This window comes from Schistocerca piceifrons, chromosome 8 (genome assembly GCF_021461385.2).
Source record: "Schistocerca piceifrons isolate TAMUIC-IGC-003096 chromosome 8, iqSchPice1.1, whole genome shotgun sequence".
Classification (NCBI taxonomy): Eukaryota; Metazoa; Arthropoda; class Insecta; order Orthoptera; family Acrididae; genus Schistocerca; species Schistocerca piceifrons.
In genome coordinates, this window is record NC_060145.1 from 50,114,300 (window position 1) to 50,126,416 (window position 12,117).

Genomic DNA, 12,117 nt, shown 5'->3' on the forward strand with positions numbered 1-12,117 from the left:
GAGAGTTGGAAATAAAATAAAATCTGAAACTAATAACATATATCAGCCTTCCGTAATTATGTGAATGTATTTTAATTCACTTGATAACTCCCGGCCACACCAATCCGTTTTGTATTCATTTGACTTGAGAGCAATAAACGAAGAGGAAACAGCAAAATCACTAAACGTAAACACGGGGCACGTGGAGACTACCCACATCTCCACTCCAACTCAGACTGCTCTGCGCCATCAGACTCGGACCACCGATATTTGCGAACCGGGACAATATTAGATACTACCCCCTCTCCCCCGCCAACCCAAAATCGAGCGCTTGACGTAGTTAGCCAAAAATTTAAAAATGTTCATTTTGTAGTGCATATCCTTCTGAAGAGTCTGGTACACAAAGAATATGTGTTCGAGGAAATGTAAGACATGTTACTTGGTCTTAAGCGTGCCAGTGTGCTGTGTTACGCCTCTTCACACGCCTCTTCTATCGCACGTACTGTATTTCGCTCTGTAAAATTCGAACGTGTAACATTTTGTAATGGACGCCATCTAACTATCTTCAGGACACTTTAAATTAAAATGCCCTATGGTGACTCTCCTGCTCCCAGTCGGTCGGTTTGACATCCTGCCCCTCTTGAAAAAAAAAAAAAAACTAGCAATTACAGGATGGGATTATTTGTGACCGGGAGAACAAGTACTCTATTGCCTACTAGTTAATAACTTGTGTTTTCAGTGACATAAAATTAAATATAGGATACATAAAACCAATAAAGACAAGTAAGCAGTACACGTGTCTTCAATCCTGAAGTCCTAGCTTTTTTTTCTCTCCAATCTTCCTACAGCTTTACATGGCGTGCTTTTCTTTCTGGGAAAGAATCTATTACCTCGTCAGAGTTCGCCAAACATTTTGCTGCATGAAAATAAAGAAATGTCGTTGTCTAATATTGAAAAATTTGTTAATATAAATAGGAGCCAAGCTTGGTGTGGTTCCTCGATCTGATTACGTGTAATTTGTCACTGTCTGCTACATAAAGCGAAATAGGCGTGTCCAATATTGCAGCAGTCGTAAGACACACTAAATAAACGCACAAATGGTAGTTTTTATAACATGGCAACATAATTCACGAAGTACGAATATCAAATGCCTATTAGGCCTACTTAAAGCAAAAAGCTTTATGTTACAAAAGAGTTTCACATTTCATTCATACGCTCCAGAGTCTCAAGCATGAGATCGAGAAGTAATAGTACGAAATTTTTATATAAATCGACATATTCTTCTATAATTTGTGTGATGTCCCCGTTTTCCTCGTTCTAACAATCAATATTGTTATCACTAATTCTGTAACTATTCCTGTCAGTGTGAAAACTTATTATTCGATTAGCTTCACTAGCCCTGTCGCTATCACCGCTTTAGTTATCCTGCGTTTATTCTCCGGTTAGGTGTTTTACGTGTTCGTACAACGCGTTTTCCACCATACTCCCAGAATAGAACTTAAGCGGCTGCTAGCCGGGGACTATACAACTGGCCCTTAGCAGTGCAGCGGTCTGGCCAAAAATTTTCTGTCATTTTCTTGGATACACCGAGAAGATAATACGTAATCTTTCTTGCCTATTATTCCTGTTAGTCGTTTATTTCCACTCTGGTAGTCTAAATCTATGGATTTCGCTAGTAATTATAACAACACTAATCATTCTCAAATCCAGCAAACCACGTATACAAACAGCGATTCGCATCAACCCGTTAGGCTTTACTCCGCTCACCTTGTATAGTCCTGTCACCTTTTGTCTGTACGATAGTTTGTTTATAGATGCGAAGGGGATTCCCCTGGCAGGGACATCACGTACACTATGCACGCATTCAAAAATCGAATTATGATTAATTCGGAAATCAACTTAGAATGCTTTCAAAAACGTTCAAAAACCAACAGGGACACGTTTCAAAATCATATGAATAATCGATAGACCAACGTGCGCTGGATGCCAGGCGCTTTGTGAAACAATATTATTTTCCTCCAGGTATGAACTTGCACCCCTTGTTTCGCGTGGCACTATCACAGCACAGGCCTATATTGATTTTTAAACACCTACTTGCTTCCCACTGTTGAAGAGAAATTCGGGGATGACGATTGCATCTTTCAACATGATCGAGCACCTGTTCATAATCCAAGACCTGTGGCGGAGTGGTTACACGACAGCAACATCCCTATAATGGACTGGCCTGCATGGAGCCCTGACGTGAACAGATCACCTTTGGGATGTGTTAGAACATCGACTTCATGCCAGGCCTCACCGAACGACATCGATACCTCTCCACAGTGCAGCAATACGTCACGAATGGGCTGCCATTCCCCAAGAAAACGTCCAGCACGTGATTGAACGTACGCTTGCAAGATTGGAATCTGTCATCAGCGCAGAGGGTGGGCCAACACCATACTGAATTCCAGCATTATCGGTGGAGGGTGCCACGAACTTGTACGTCATTTTCAGTCAGTTGTCCGGATACTTTTGGCCACATAGTGTATGTATATATGTTCATATATTTTGTTTAAATTTGTTGCTAGCTTAGATAATAATAATAAATTATATATATAATAAACTGTATTCGGTCTTGTACGTCCTAGGGCATCGTAGGTGAGCAGTATATGATCAGATGTGCCATTCCCACCATAGGTACAAGTGGGAGTCTATTATAGGCCAAACTTGTGGAGATGCACCAGGACACGGGTCGTGGCGCGTGAGAAAGTGCACCGTGCAGCGTTTTGGGTTTATGAACTTCAAATTCATCCGCTCTAGGATACTGGGGAAGAAAGTGTAGACTCACTCGCCTTCCCTTACCAGTTGTGTCCCATACTGTCTGCCATGTATCAGTGCTCCACTTTTTTAATTTCCCTTCCTCGGTTATGCCTTGTCCAGTTATTTTTCTTATTTTGGTCCCATCTTCGTTTCTTATCAGTAGGCCGCTGCTCTGTGGTGAATTGTAATATCTATAGGGAAAACTCCCAGTATCACACACATTGCCTCAATCGATGCCGCGCCGAAAGCTCCCGAGAATCTGCGTAGAACGCTTCCCTAGCAGCGCCTCACATTTGGGTTTTGCATACCGAAGCATAATCGATGTGCACAAGCACCTGCAGCAAAACAAGTTATTGACTCAAAGAGTGATGGGAAGCACGTGCTTATTATCTGTAGGGGTCTTTTGTATCTTATAGTGTTCAGTCTTGCAAATTTATGGATGAGTTTCGTCGCTTTTTAATTGTTAGTCTGGCGTTTTCGTTTAAGTGTAAATATTCCTCAGTATAAATCCCGAGGCATCCTGTCATAGCTTTCGTTTTTCTAAATAAGTAGTTTAACTTTATAATTAGATTTCTTTTCATGTGCCTCTTAGAAGTGGGTAAACAGTTTCGTTGATGATATTGTGTGTTTATTGTTTGCGTACCATTCACTGAAAAACGCGAGGAGCCGCGTGGCTTTACTCTGTAATTGGGACAGATATAATTGACCATAAGGTCATCAGCGTAAGCAACCACCTCGTTTGTCATGTCTTTCTCTTCTAATGTATTCAATAGTGGTTCTATGGCTATGTCCCAGAAAACTGGTCCGTATGTGGATTCTTTCAGGCAACCCCTTGTTAGAGGTTTTAATATCATTCTTCCAAACTTTTTGGCAGACTGAATCACATCTTTCGTTGAGGTGAAAATTGGATATGACTGTAATTCCACTCTGAAATAATTTTTAGAAATCTTTTCAGCTCATGGCATTACTGTCATTCTTGACAAATCCGAATTTGGAAAATCTCACATAAAATTATTTGAAGATATCATTTTGCGTGCATGTATTCTACCAGATAAAGTGAAACTACAAACACTTCATGACATTCAGATTCCAACAATAAAATATCGTTGGCCTCATAAATATTTTTCAAGATCTTCACTCCTCACGATAATGCCAATTAACACACAAGAACACAGAAGAACATAAGGGATAAAGAAGTTCAGACAGAATCTGATAGTTTAAAACGTGTAATAATGAATACTCCGTTACTTTTTCACCCTGACCTTCCTTTTAATTTCTGCATTGCCAAAGATTCTTCAAACAAAACTCTTGATGTACTCGTATTTGAGCAATCTGAAGAGAACTGTATTACAGTACAAAAGAGTATTCCTTTCGCTGCTGCATTTTATTGCTTTCCAAAAGTAATTATTCGGTCACAGATTTTGAAGCGCTAGTAATCGTTGGGCCTTTACAAAATTTTGCTACTTTTTATTTGGAAACACGCTAAAGTCTATACTGAGCACCGCACACTGCAATTTTTCATGACCACAAAACTCTGCCTCAGACGTTTGGATCACTGGCCACTGTACCTGAAAGAGTTTCAGTTTACTATTACGCACGTATCTGGCACACAGAACATAGACGCTGATTCTCTTTCACGATCAACTGGTGGAACATAACAGGATACAGAAGAGGAATTGTATCAAAATAGCTTTATCCTTTTATACATACAACAGGTAGTTTTTTAAAATTTCTTCTTGTCCGCTCTGAGTGACGTTGCAAATGAAATAGGAATATATTGGATTGGGAATAATACCAGATATCGATGAACAATTTGACCGTGAGAAACTACTGCTTAGTAAGGAACAACATTCCTTTCAAATGACATAATCTACAGTTTTTCTTGGCTTGTATGCATTCCAGATGTACCTGTGCTTAATATTGTACGGTATATTCATCTTACTTATGCTCATTATGGGGCTAGAAAATGTTTTCACGTATCAAGTTGAACTTTTTATTTCTCCGGTTATCGATCTGTTCTTGATATATGCAAATTTTGTCAGAAACGACAAAACAAGGCTTTTCTTACATTTTCGTTGCAATAAAGTTAACTTATAAATTTGTTTCTTTCGCAGCTATACCAAAAGCTACAGACAAAACAGCATCTACAGTATCTGTTAGGAATTCCCTAAGAGAAGTAAAGTAGAAAAATTCAACCTATCTTTATTTCCCGGTGCCCTGCACAATCAGATCACGCAGAACTTATAATGAAGGAATTAAATAAACGGTGTTGACATAACTTTCATAGAACACAGTGAATGTCATAAACAGATACACATTTTTCAGGAAATTGTAAATTCTTTGCCAAATAACTCCTCATTACTTTCTCCTCAGTTAGTGCTGAAAAAGCAGCTGCCACTGGTTCACTTTAGAGCATTTATTCATTTTTGACAGCAACCATCTTTACATCATGAAATCACTGACATTGCCATCAAGAACCTAAAACAAGTAGGAGGGAAGAGGAAATTCAATCAACAATGAAAAATGAATTACAAAGAGTTTCATGTAGGTCAAAATGTTTTAGTTCACTTGCATCACCTGTCTTGCATAGCTAAAGGTAAGTGTCAAAAGTTCTTTCTCTTGCACGACAGACCTTTTCGAATTCAATGGATTGTCCATTCCACATAGAAACATTGTGAAGCAAGAAAACTATAGGCTTGCACCACATTTCCAATGTCAAGACAGTCGTTGATTCAGAGAAAATTTTACAGGAGTATCAGATGAAGAAATTTTATTGAGGAAGACTATAGGTTTTATACATGTTATGCCAAATTTTCACCTTGCACCCTACAGTTTTGTTATTATGGAGAACCTGTATGGTCAGACGTGATTTGTCAGAATGTGGTTTACTTCCATTCATTTGAACAGAATTTTATGGATAGTTGTCGTTAGGTTTAGCAAGTTTTGTTAGAATTTTCCATTCCTTACAGCTATGACTGTGAAAGAATGTTAGATTTTGTGCTATTTTATTCACATCTGGTATTCATACATTAATATATTCTTTTGCTGTCAGAGAATGTCCATACTTTTGCTAACAATGTACATTTTTATGCCATTTTAAGTGAAGGCATCAATTATGCTGTCTGTTAATGAATCTTTCTTTACAGAAAGAGATAACATCTAATGCTTCTCAGAGAAGGAAAGACTCACAGCTTCATCTATCACGTGAGCCTGTATAGATGTACAGTGTTTGCTGTATTAGAACTGCAGATGGATGCCTGAAGGAGGTAATTTTCTGTTTGATGAATGATGATGCAACAGAATAGTACCAGGTCGACACTATGAGCTGAAAGTCACAAGGAATTTTTTTAATAAGTAAAAATGGTGTTGTATAAATATGTATGTTATTGATAGAGACTACGATGACGATTATGAGGATTCCATGATTAAAAATTTTACCAAGAAAATGTCTATATGATTACGAAGTTACATCACGAAATTTGTTGATGAATGTGATAAGAAACGTTATGTAAAGTTAGCGATTATAGGGACTTTATGTAAGTACTTTGAAATACAATGAAGCAGTATTCTCTATAAGTGTAGAGGAATTCCTTCAGCTATGCACTGATATTTCTTTTCACAGCCTTGTTGTTCTCTCTAACGTAGTCAATGTGTATTTTCAGTAAATGAATTTAGGAGTAAAATACTTTGGTGTTGTACTTTAGTAACAGTAATTATTTCTCTTTGTACAAGAAAGCTTTCTAGTAGACACATACAGATTGAGGTGATAACTTTTCGTGTGATTTTATGTCTGTTTGGTAATTATATCACAGGAATAGGAATGTGAGACAAGTCAATAACATGAGATAATGCAACAGAACGTAATGTTTTTCTTACAGGATGGACATACCAAAGAAATTTTAGCACATAATATCAGGTAGCCTACAAGAAGAAAATTTTGAACGATTTAACCTTTCAGACAATTTCTATTATTGTGTGCTAACTGTTAGATAGTCAGTTAAGCCATATTTAAAATAATAAATTTCTTTCTTACTGGGGGGGGGGGGGGTTGAAAGACAGTATTGATGTTTGTCTAATATGGCTAGTATGCAAGTGTCTAGATTAAGAATTTATTTTCGCTACAGCTGTATTGCATATATGATGCACAAATTAATGGCTACTGCATTCCTATACCAACAACGTGTCATATATGTAGAATGCATTTCTTTCCCAGAACGATCCTTTATTTTGCAGTAATAAGTCGAGCTCGAGCATTCTGTAGAAAGTAGTACTTAGAACTGTAGTAATTGCTGAGGTAGTTAGCCTTACACATCACTCCTTCGCAAATGCAAATATATCTTGAACACTTTCTTTTCTGAATCAAAATGTTTCTACAGAACAGAGAAAATCTTTTACTTGACTTGTGCCGCAATGTTAAAGGAACTTTGTACCCATATTTCTCCGTACATTATTATATAAAAATACTTTTGTTATAACTTATTATCACACAGAAATTTTAGACTAACAAATGAATGTGTATATAATGTGTTCATTGATTTATTGAGAATAACTTGTCCACACATTGTAATAATACTTGTGGCCTACTTTCAACACTTTGGGATTTCACATTTGGACTCCAGCACGGCTACATAACAATGAGGCAAACTATAAGCTAGTAATGCACTCTTACCAAAAGATGTTTGTATCAAAGTGCTACAACAAGTTTAAAAACTGCACACAGACATTTAGTGGACTAGCATATCGCCTTTTTCTCACAGTATGTTTACACTGTGCTGAGTAATGGATGAACATTTGAGCTTTGAGCTGTGAGTGGAGTTATAGAAACTGGTATCTCTTCATCTGATCCTGCTCTTAGCAAGGTTATGTAACATATTTATCAGTTAATACGAGACGCTTGATGGACTGGATCTACGAATTTCCACTATTCTTGGTACCACTCCTTCTTAGATATATGACAAGCATTTGGGCTCTTGAGTCGTCACAGGGATGCGAACATGGACAAATTTTTTTTTACATCCTCATAGCCTTTTCCTAACCTACTGCCTATGGACAAGTTAAGCACACTTCTTTGTTGATGTCAGTGAAGAAAGTCTGGATCACAATATCACACTGAATCTTCGGCGAAGGTTACTATGATGATAACGGTGATAATATGCTATACCCTTTCATGATGTGCTTCGATCTTCCGTATGGTCTGCTAAACATTCCAAGAAAATATAAATAATTGCTACGTGTGTCCTCTGTGAAAATTACACAATGCCATCACAATCACCTTAATTGTATCATTGGAATTTGTATTTATACTTGCAAACATTGGTATTTATAACTTTTGTAATTCGTGAGAAAACTAAAGATAACATACTGCACACTTCAGTATGATGTGCTACAGACCTAAATATTATCATTTGTTACGACCTTTGGAGCAAGTTCTTCAATTGCTACATCTTTACTAACTGTGTATCTATCAAGGTTATTTGCAATCCGAGAAAATTTTTTACATTACTCAGTAACTTTATCTAAACAATCGTTTCGACTCAGTAGAGATTTATTTCATAAATTCGTTAGGAGACTAGGTGGAGTAAGTCTTATCATCTACATAACTTTCTGTGAAAAATTCTGGCCAGATAGGCCCGCGTATTGTGGAAGGCGTGTTCAGTATCAGCTTCCTTTAGATCTTGAGTACATAGAAGGCAGTTACGCTTACTTGGTTTCTCAGATTGCAAGCAGTGTCATGCGCCACACTGTGAATTAGCAATAACATCTTTGCATCGACCACTCCTCACAAATGCTGGATGCAGAGACTGTCAATCGGCATCGTTTAATCGTGAAGTGCACCACAGCTGAGAAGCCGGCTTCTCAAGAACGATAAAAAATTATCTTTACGAGGCAACTGATTTTATTATATGGTTCTTATCTTTACTGGGAGAGAGAAAAATTTTATTGACTCAATGACGACTCCATAATAAGGTAAAAATTGTAGTTAGAGTTTTAATCTGCCACGAAGTTTCGTAACAACGTACACTCGGCTGCAGTGTGAAAATCTCATTCTGGAAGGTAAAAAATTAATTTTCTTTGTTTTATTACATGCCAGCTGCTTTCCGCACACCATTATAATAATTTGATATCCAATTAAAACCGGAGCCTCATTCATAAGCAGGCAACATTAGGACAATTCAGGAGAGACGAAATCAATGAATGCTACTCTTATGTAATCTTTTGATGAATATATATATATATATATATATATATATATATATATATATATATATATATATATATATATATATATATATATATATATTGTAACAATTCTTGGAACGTGACACTTTTGAACAAACAACTTTCAAATACTGTTATAGTTCGGCATTTCTTTGCAGTTATTGATTACAATGAATAATAATTATGTAAAGTGGCTTATCTAAGTTAGCAAAACGCGTTTTAAAGGAGTGAGCTTTAACGTAATTTACCATTTCATCATTCATTTCCCATTGTGTGTCATTCACTAGATAAAGTTTCACCACTGCAGTTTGAAATGCAGACACATTACGTGGGTTCTTTGCAAACGGAGTTCACCCGTAGTTATTTTGCCGCACAGTAAACGAGACGTGCCTTTTTAGTAGCTTTCAGTAGTGAGAGCAGTAGCAGTTTCCGAGTAGCAGTCGTCCAAGCTTTATTCATTGTTACAGATAAGACAGAAGAGAAAAAAAAGAACACATTTTGGAATTCAAGGAACTCCCTCTCAGGAGAGGGAAGTAGAGATGTATGAAACACAGTTTCACGATATTTGAAGGGAGCTTAGGTAGAATCTGGTTTTCTTTATTAGGTGGCTCAATATATTTTCTTGGAAAACAAGCAGTCAGATTAACTTTCGTTTCGATTCATTATCTGCAAGAGACGCAACTTCTCTAACAACCTTTCAAACAATCCAAGCAAAGAAATGGCCATTTGAAAATCAATAGGAACTATCAGTAAAACTGACAATATTTTTTTAAAGAAACCTTCGGCCTGTTACAAGAATGACCTATATACGAGACACACCCAAGAAGTCCCACAACTTTAAATAATTTTTAATGCCGATGTACTGTAATGGTATCATTTATGTACTGTATACTTTTTAGTGATTAATATTTTGTAGTTGTCACTTGAAAATTCCCGCAAGAGAACATGACAGCCGTGGCAAAATAACAGCCTAACTAAAACTGGAATGAAACAGCAGAGGTGGATGAATAAACACTTTTACTCTTTGTAAGAGAAACTGTTTGGTAGAGTTAACTTCACACTTGAATAAGCAGTATAAAGTATAGCTTTAGCGATTGAAACGTTATTTGTGGCTTTGAGTTCCGTGGGATAGTGTAGATGAATCGGTCAGTACAATATTGAGAGACACCACATAACCAGTCAGAAGACCGTGCAATAAATAAATTCTGCTTGAATATCGGTTATATGCAAAACTGTGGAGCGAATCACTTTATAGTTTCGTTAACGCTACTATGAGATATCGCACGTAGGCCACACTGTCAGTGATCGATGCCATGATAGCTTACTCAAAATTTTACGTGCCAAAATTCGACGCAGTAAACTGATTCTGTGGTATCATCCGTGAAAAATTTACACGTAATTATATAGTAACTCTACAGGTACCGGACAAATTTAGATCGACTCTCGTGGACAAACTAGTTAATGGTAACGCACGTGCCGTATTTTCCGGCCAGTTGGTGCTGAATCAAAACTCCTCTACGCGCTAACAAATTCGCGATGCTGCAGCAGCGGCGCAGAAAATAAACCGGCTGCACGGCGCAGAGATGTATGCGTTCGCCAGCCCCGAGGCACACGCGCTTCGCAAATTAGGAACAAAAACGAATCGCTGCTGGAGGCGGCGCTCAAAATAAAAATAAAAAAAAATGGCCGGCCGCTCGCCTCCAGGCTCTAGCGTTGCATGTGATACACGCATTAGGTCCGCGAACCGTGAGATTCCGTTCCAATTGCATGCCTTGCCCTGCTGTCGCCGGAAACTTTATTTTGTGCCAGGAGTTAAAGTTCTGGTGCAAGCTCGCTTTGGGCATCTCCGACACTAAATTTTCCGCCGTTGTTCTGAAAAACAGTAAACTGACTAATTCTAGCCCAAGTAGAGCACGAATAATTATATACATGTAACGTAAATACGCATATACACTTATGTAATCAAAAAATCAAAAATGGGTCAAATGTTTTAAGAACATATGTAATATTGTGAAAATGTTTGGTGAATATAACTCTCCCCAGTGAAGCATTGCTGTGTCTCACTCTGTTTAAATGGAAGGGCAAGCAAAAGGAAAGCACACGTTTCTAATATGTGTGGGAATTGGTTATACTTCTTAATCTCCTTCCCTCCCCTCTGTCTCTTCCTATTCCATTCCTCCTCTCCTTCTCTCTCAATCTCCTGCACCCTCTCGCTCCTCCCATCTCTGACCATCATCTCATCCTCTTTTTCTATGTTCATATCCTCGTCCCCATCTCTCTTCATCTCCTCTTGCCACATCTCGTTGATCCTGAGTGCAGTTAACAGTTTATGTAAATATTTCGTAGTAGTATTCAAATCAGAAGCCAGCGGGTAAGCCACAAGCACAACTTCCCTTATATATAAGTTCATGGGTCCTTTCAGACTCCCAAAAAGGGCTTCAAATGTTGTGTGATGTGGTTGGTGCCTGTGAGGATATTGCAGTGCTGCTTCTCGACCGTTTCAGTTGCTTGACCGTACACAAACATCGTCTCAGTTTGTTTCCGACATGAATACCAGGCCATTCGGCTGCTGTCAGTACACTTCGCCAATCACAGTGCCTGGAACACACGAGGAAAATAGGCACGTGGTCGGAGGAACAGTCACTCGTCAGCGACATCCCCCGTGGCAACGATGCATTTCCGTTCACATATTTATAGGGCTTTTTTCCTCCATTTTCAGTCAGTAATTCGCCCTGTAGTTTATCGATTTCATTAATGTTCACCCTGTAATTGTATGTAACTCTGTCCAAAAGTTCATTACAGTAGTGTTTACACATCGTAACTATTTAATAAATCACTGCACACAAACACGCGCGTATTCAAATGCACAGTTGTGTAAAGATTTCGAAGCAATCCGTGAAAACTTCCTGCGATTTCCGATATTGTACAAACAAACTATTAGATTTTTATCATTAATAGACCTTTGTATGTAAATGTTTGTTTGTACAAAACCGTAAATCCCCGAAAGTTGGTCACTGATTGCTTTGAAATCTTGACACAAATGTGCATTTGAACACGCGCATGTCTTTATGTAGGTACTGAAGTGAGATACACATATTTATATTTATGATGTGGATTACA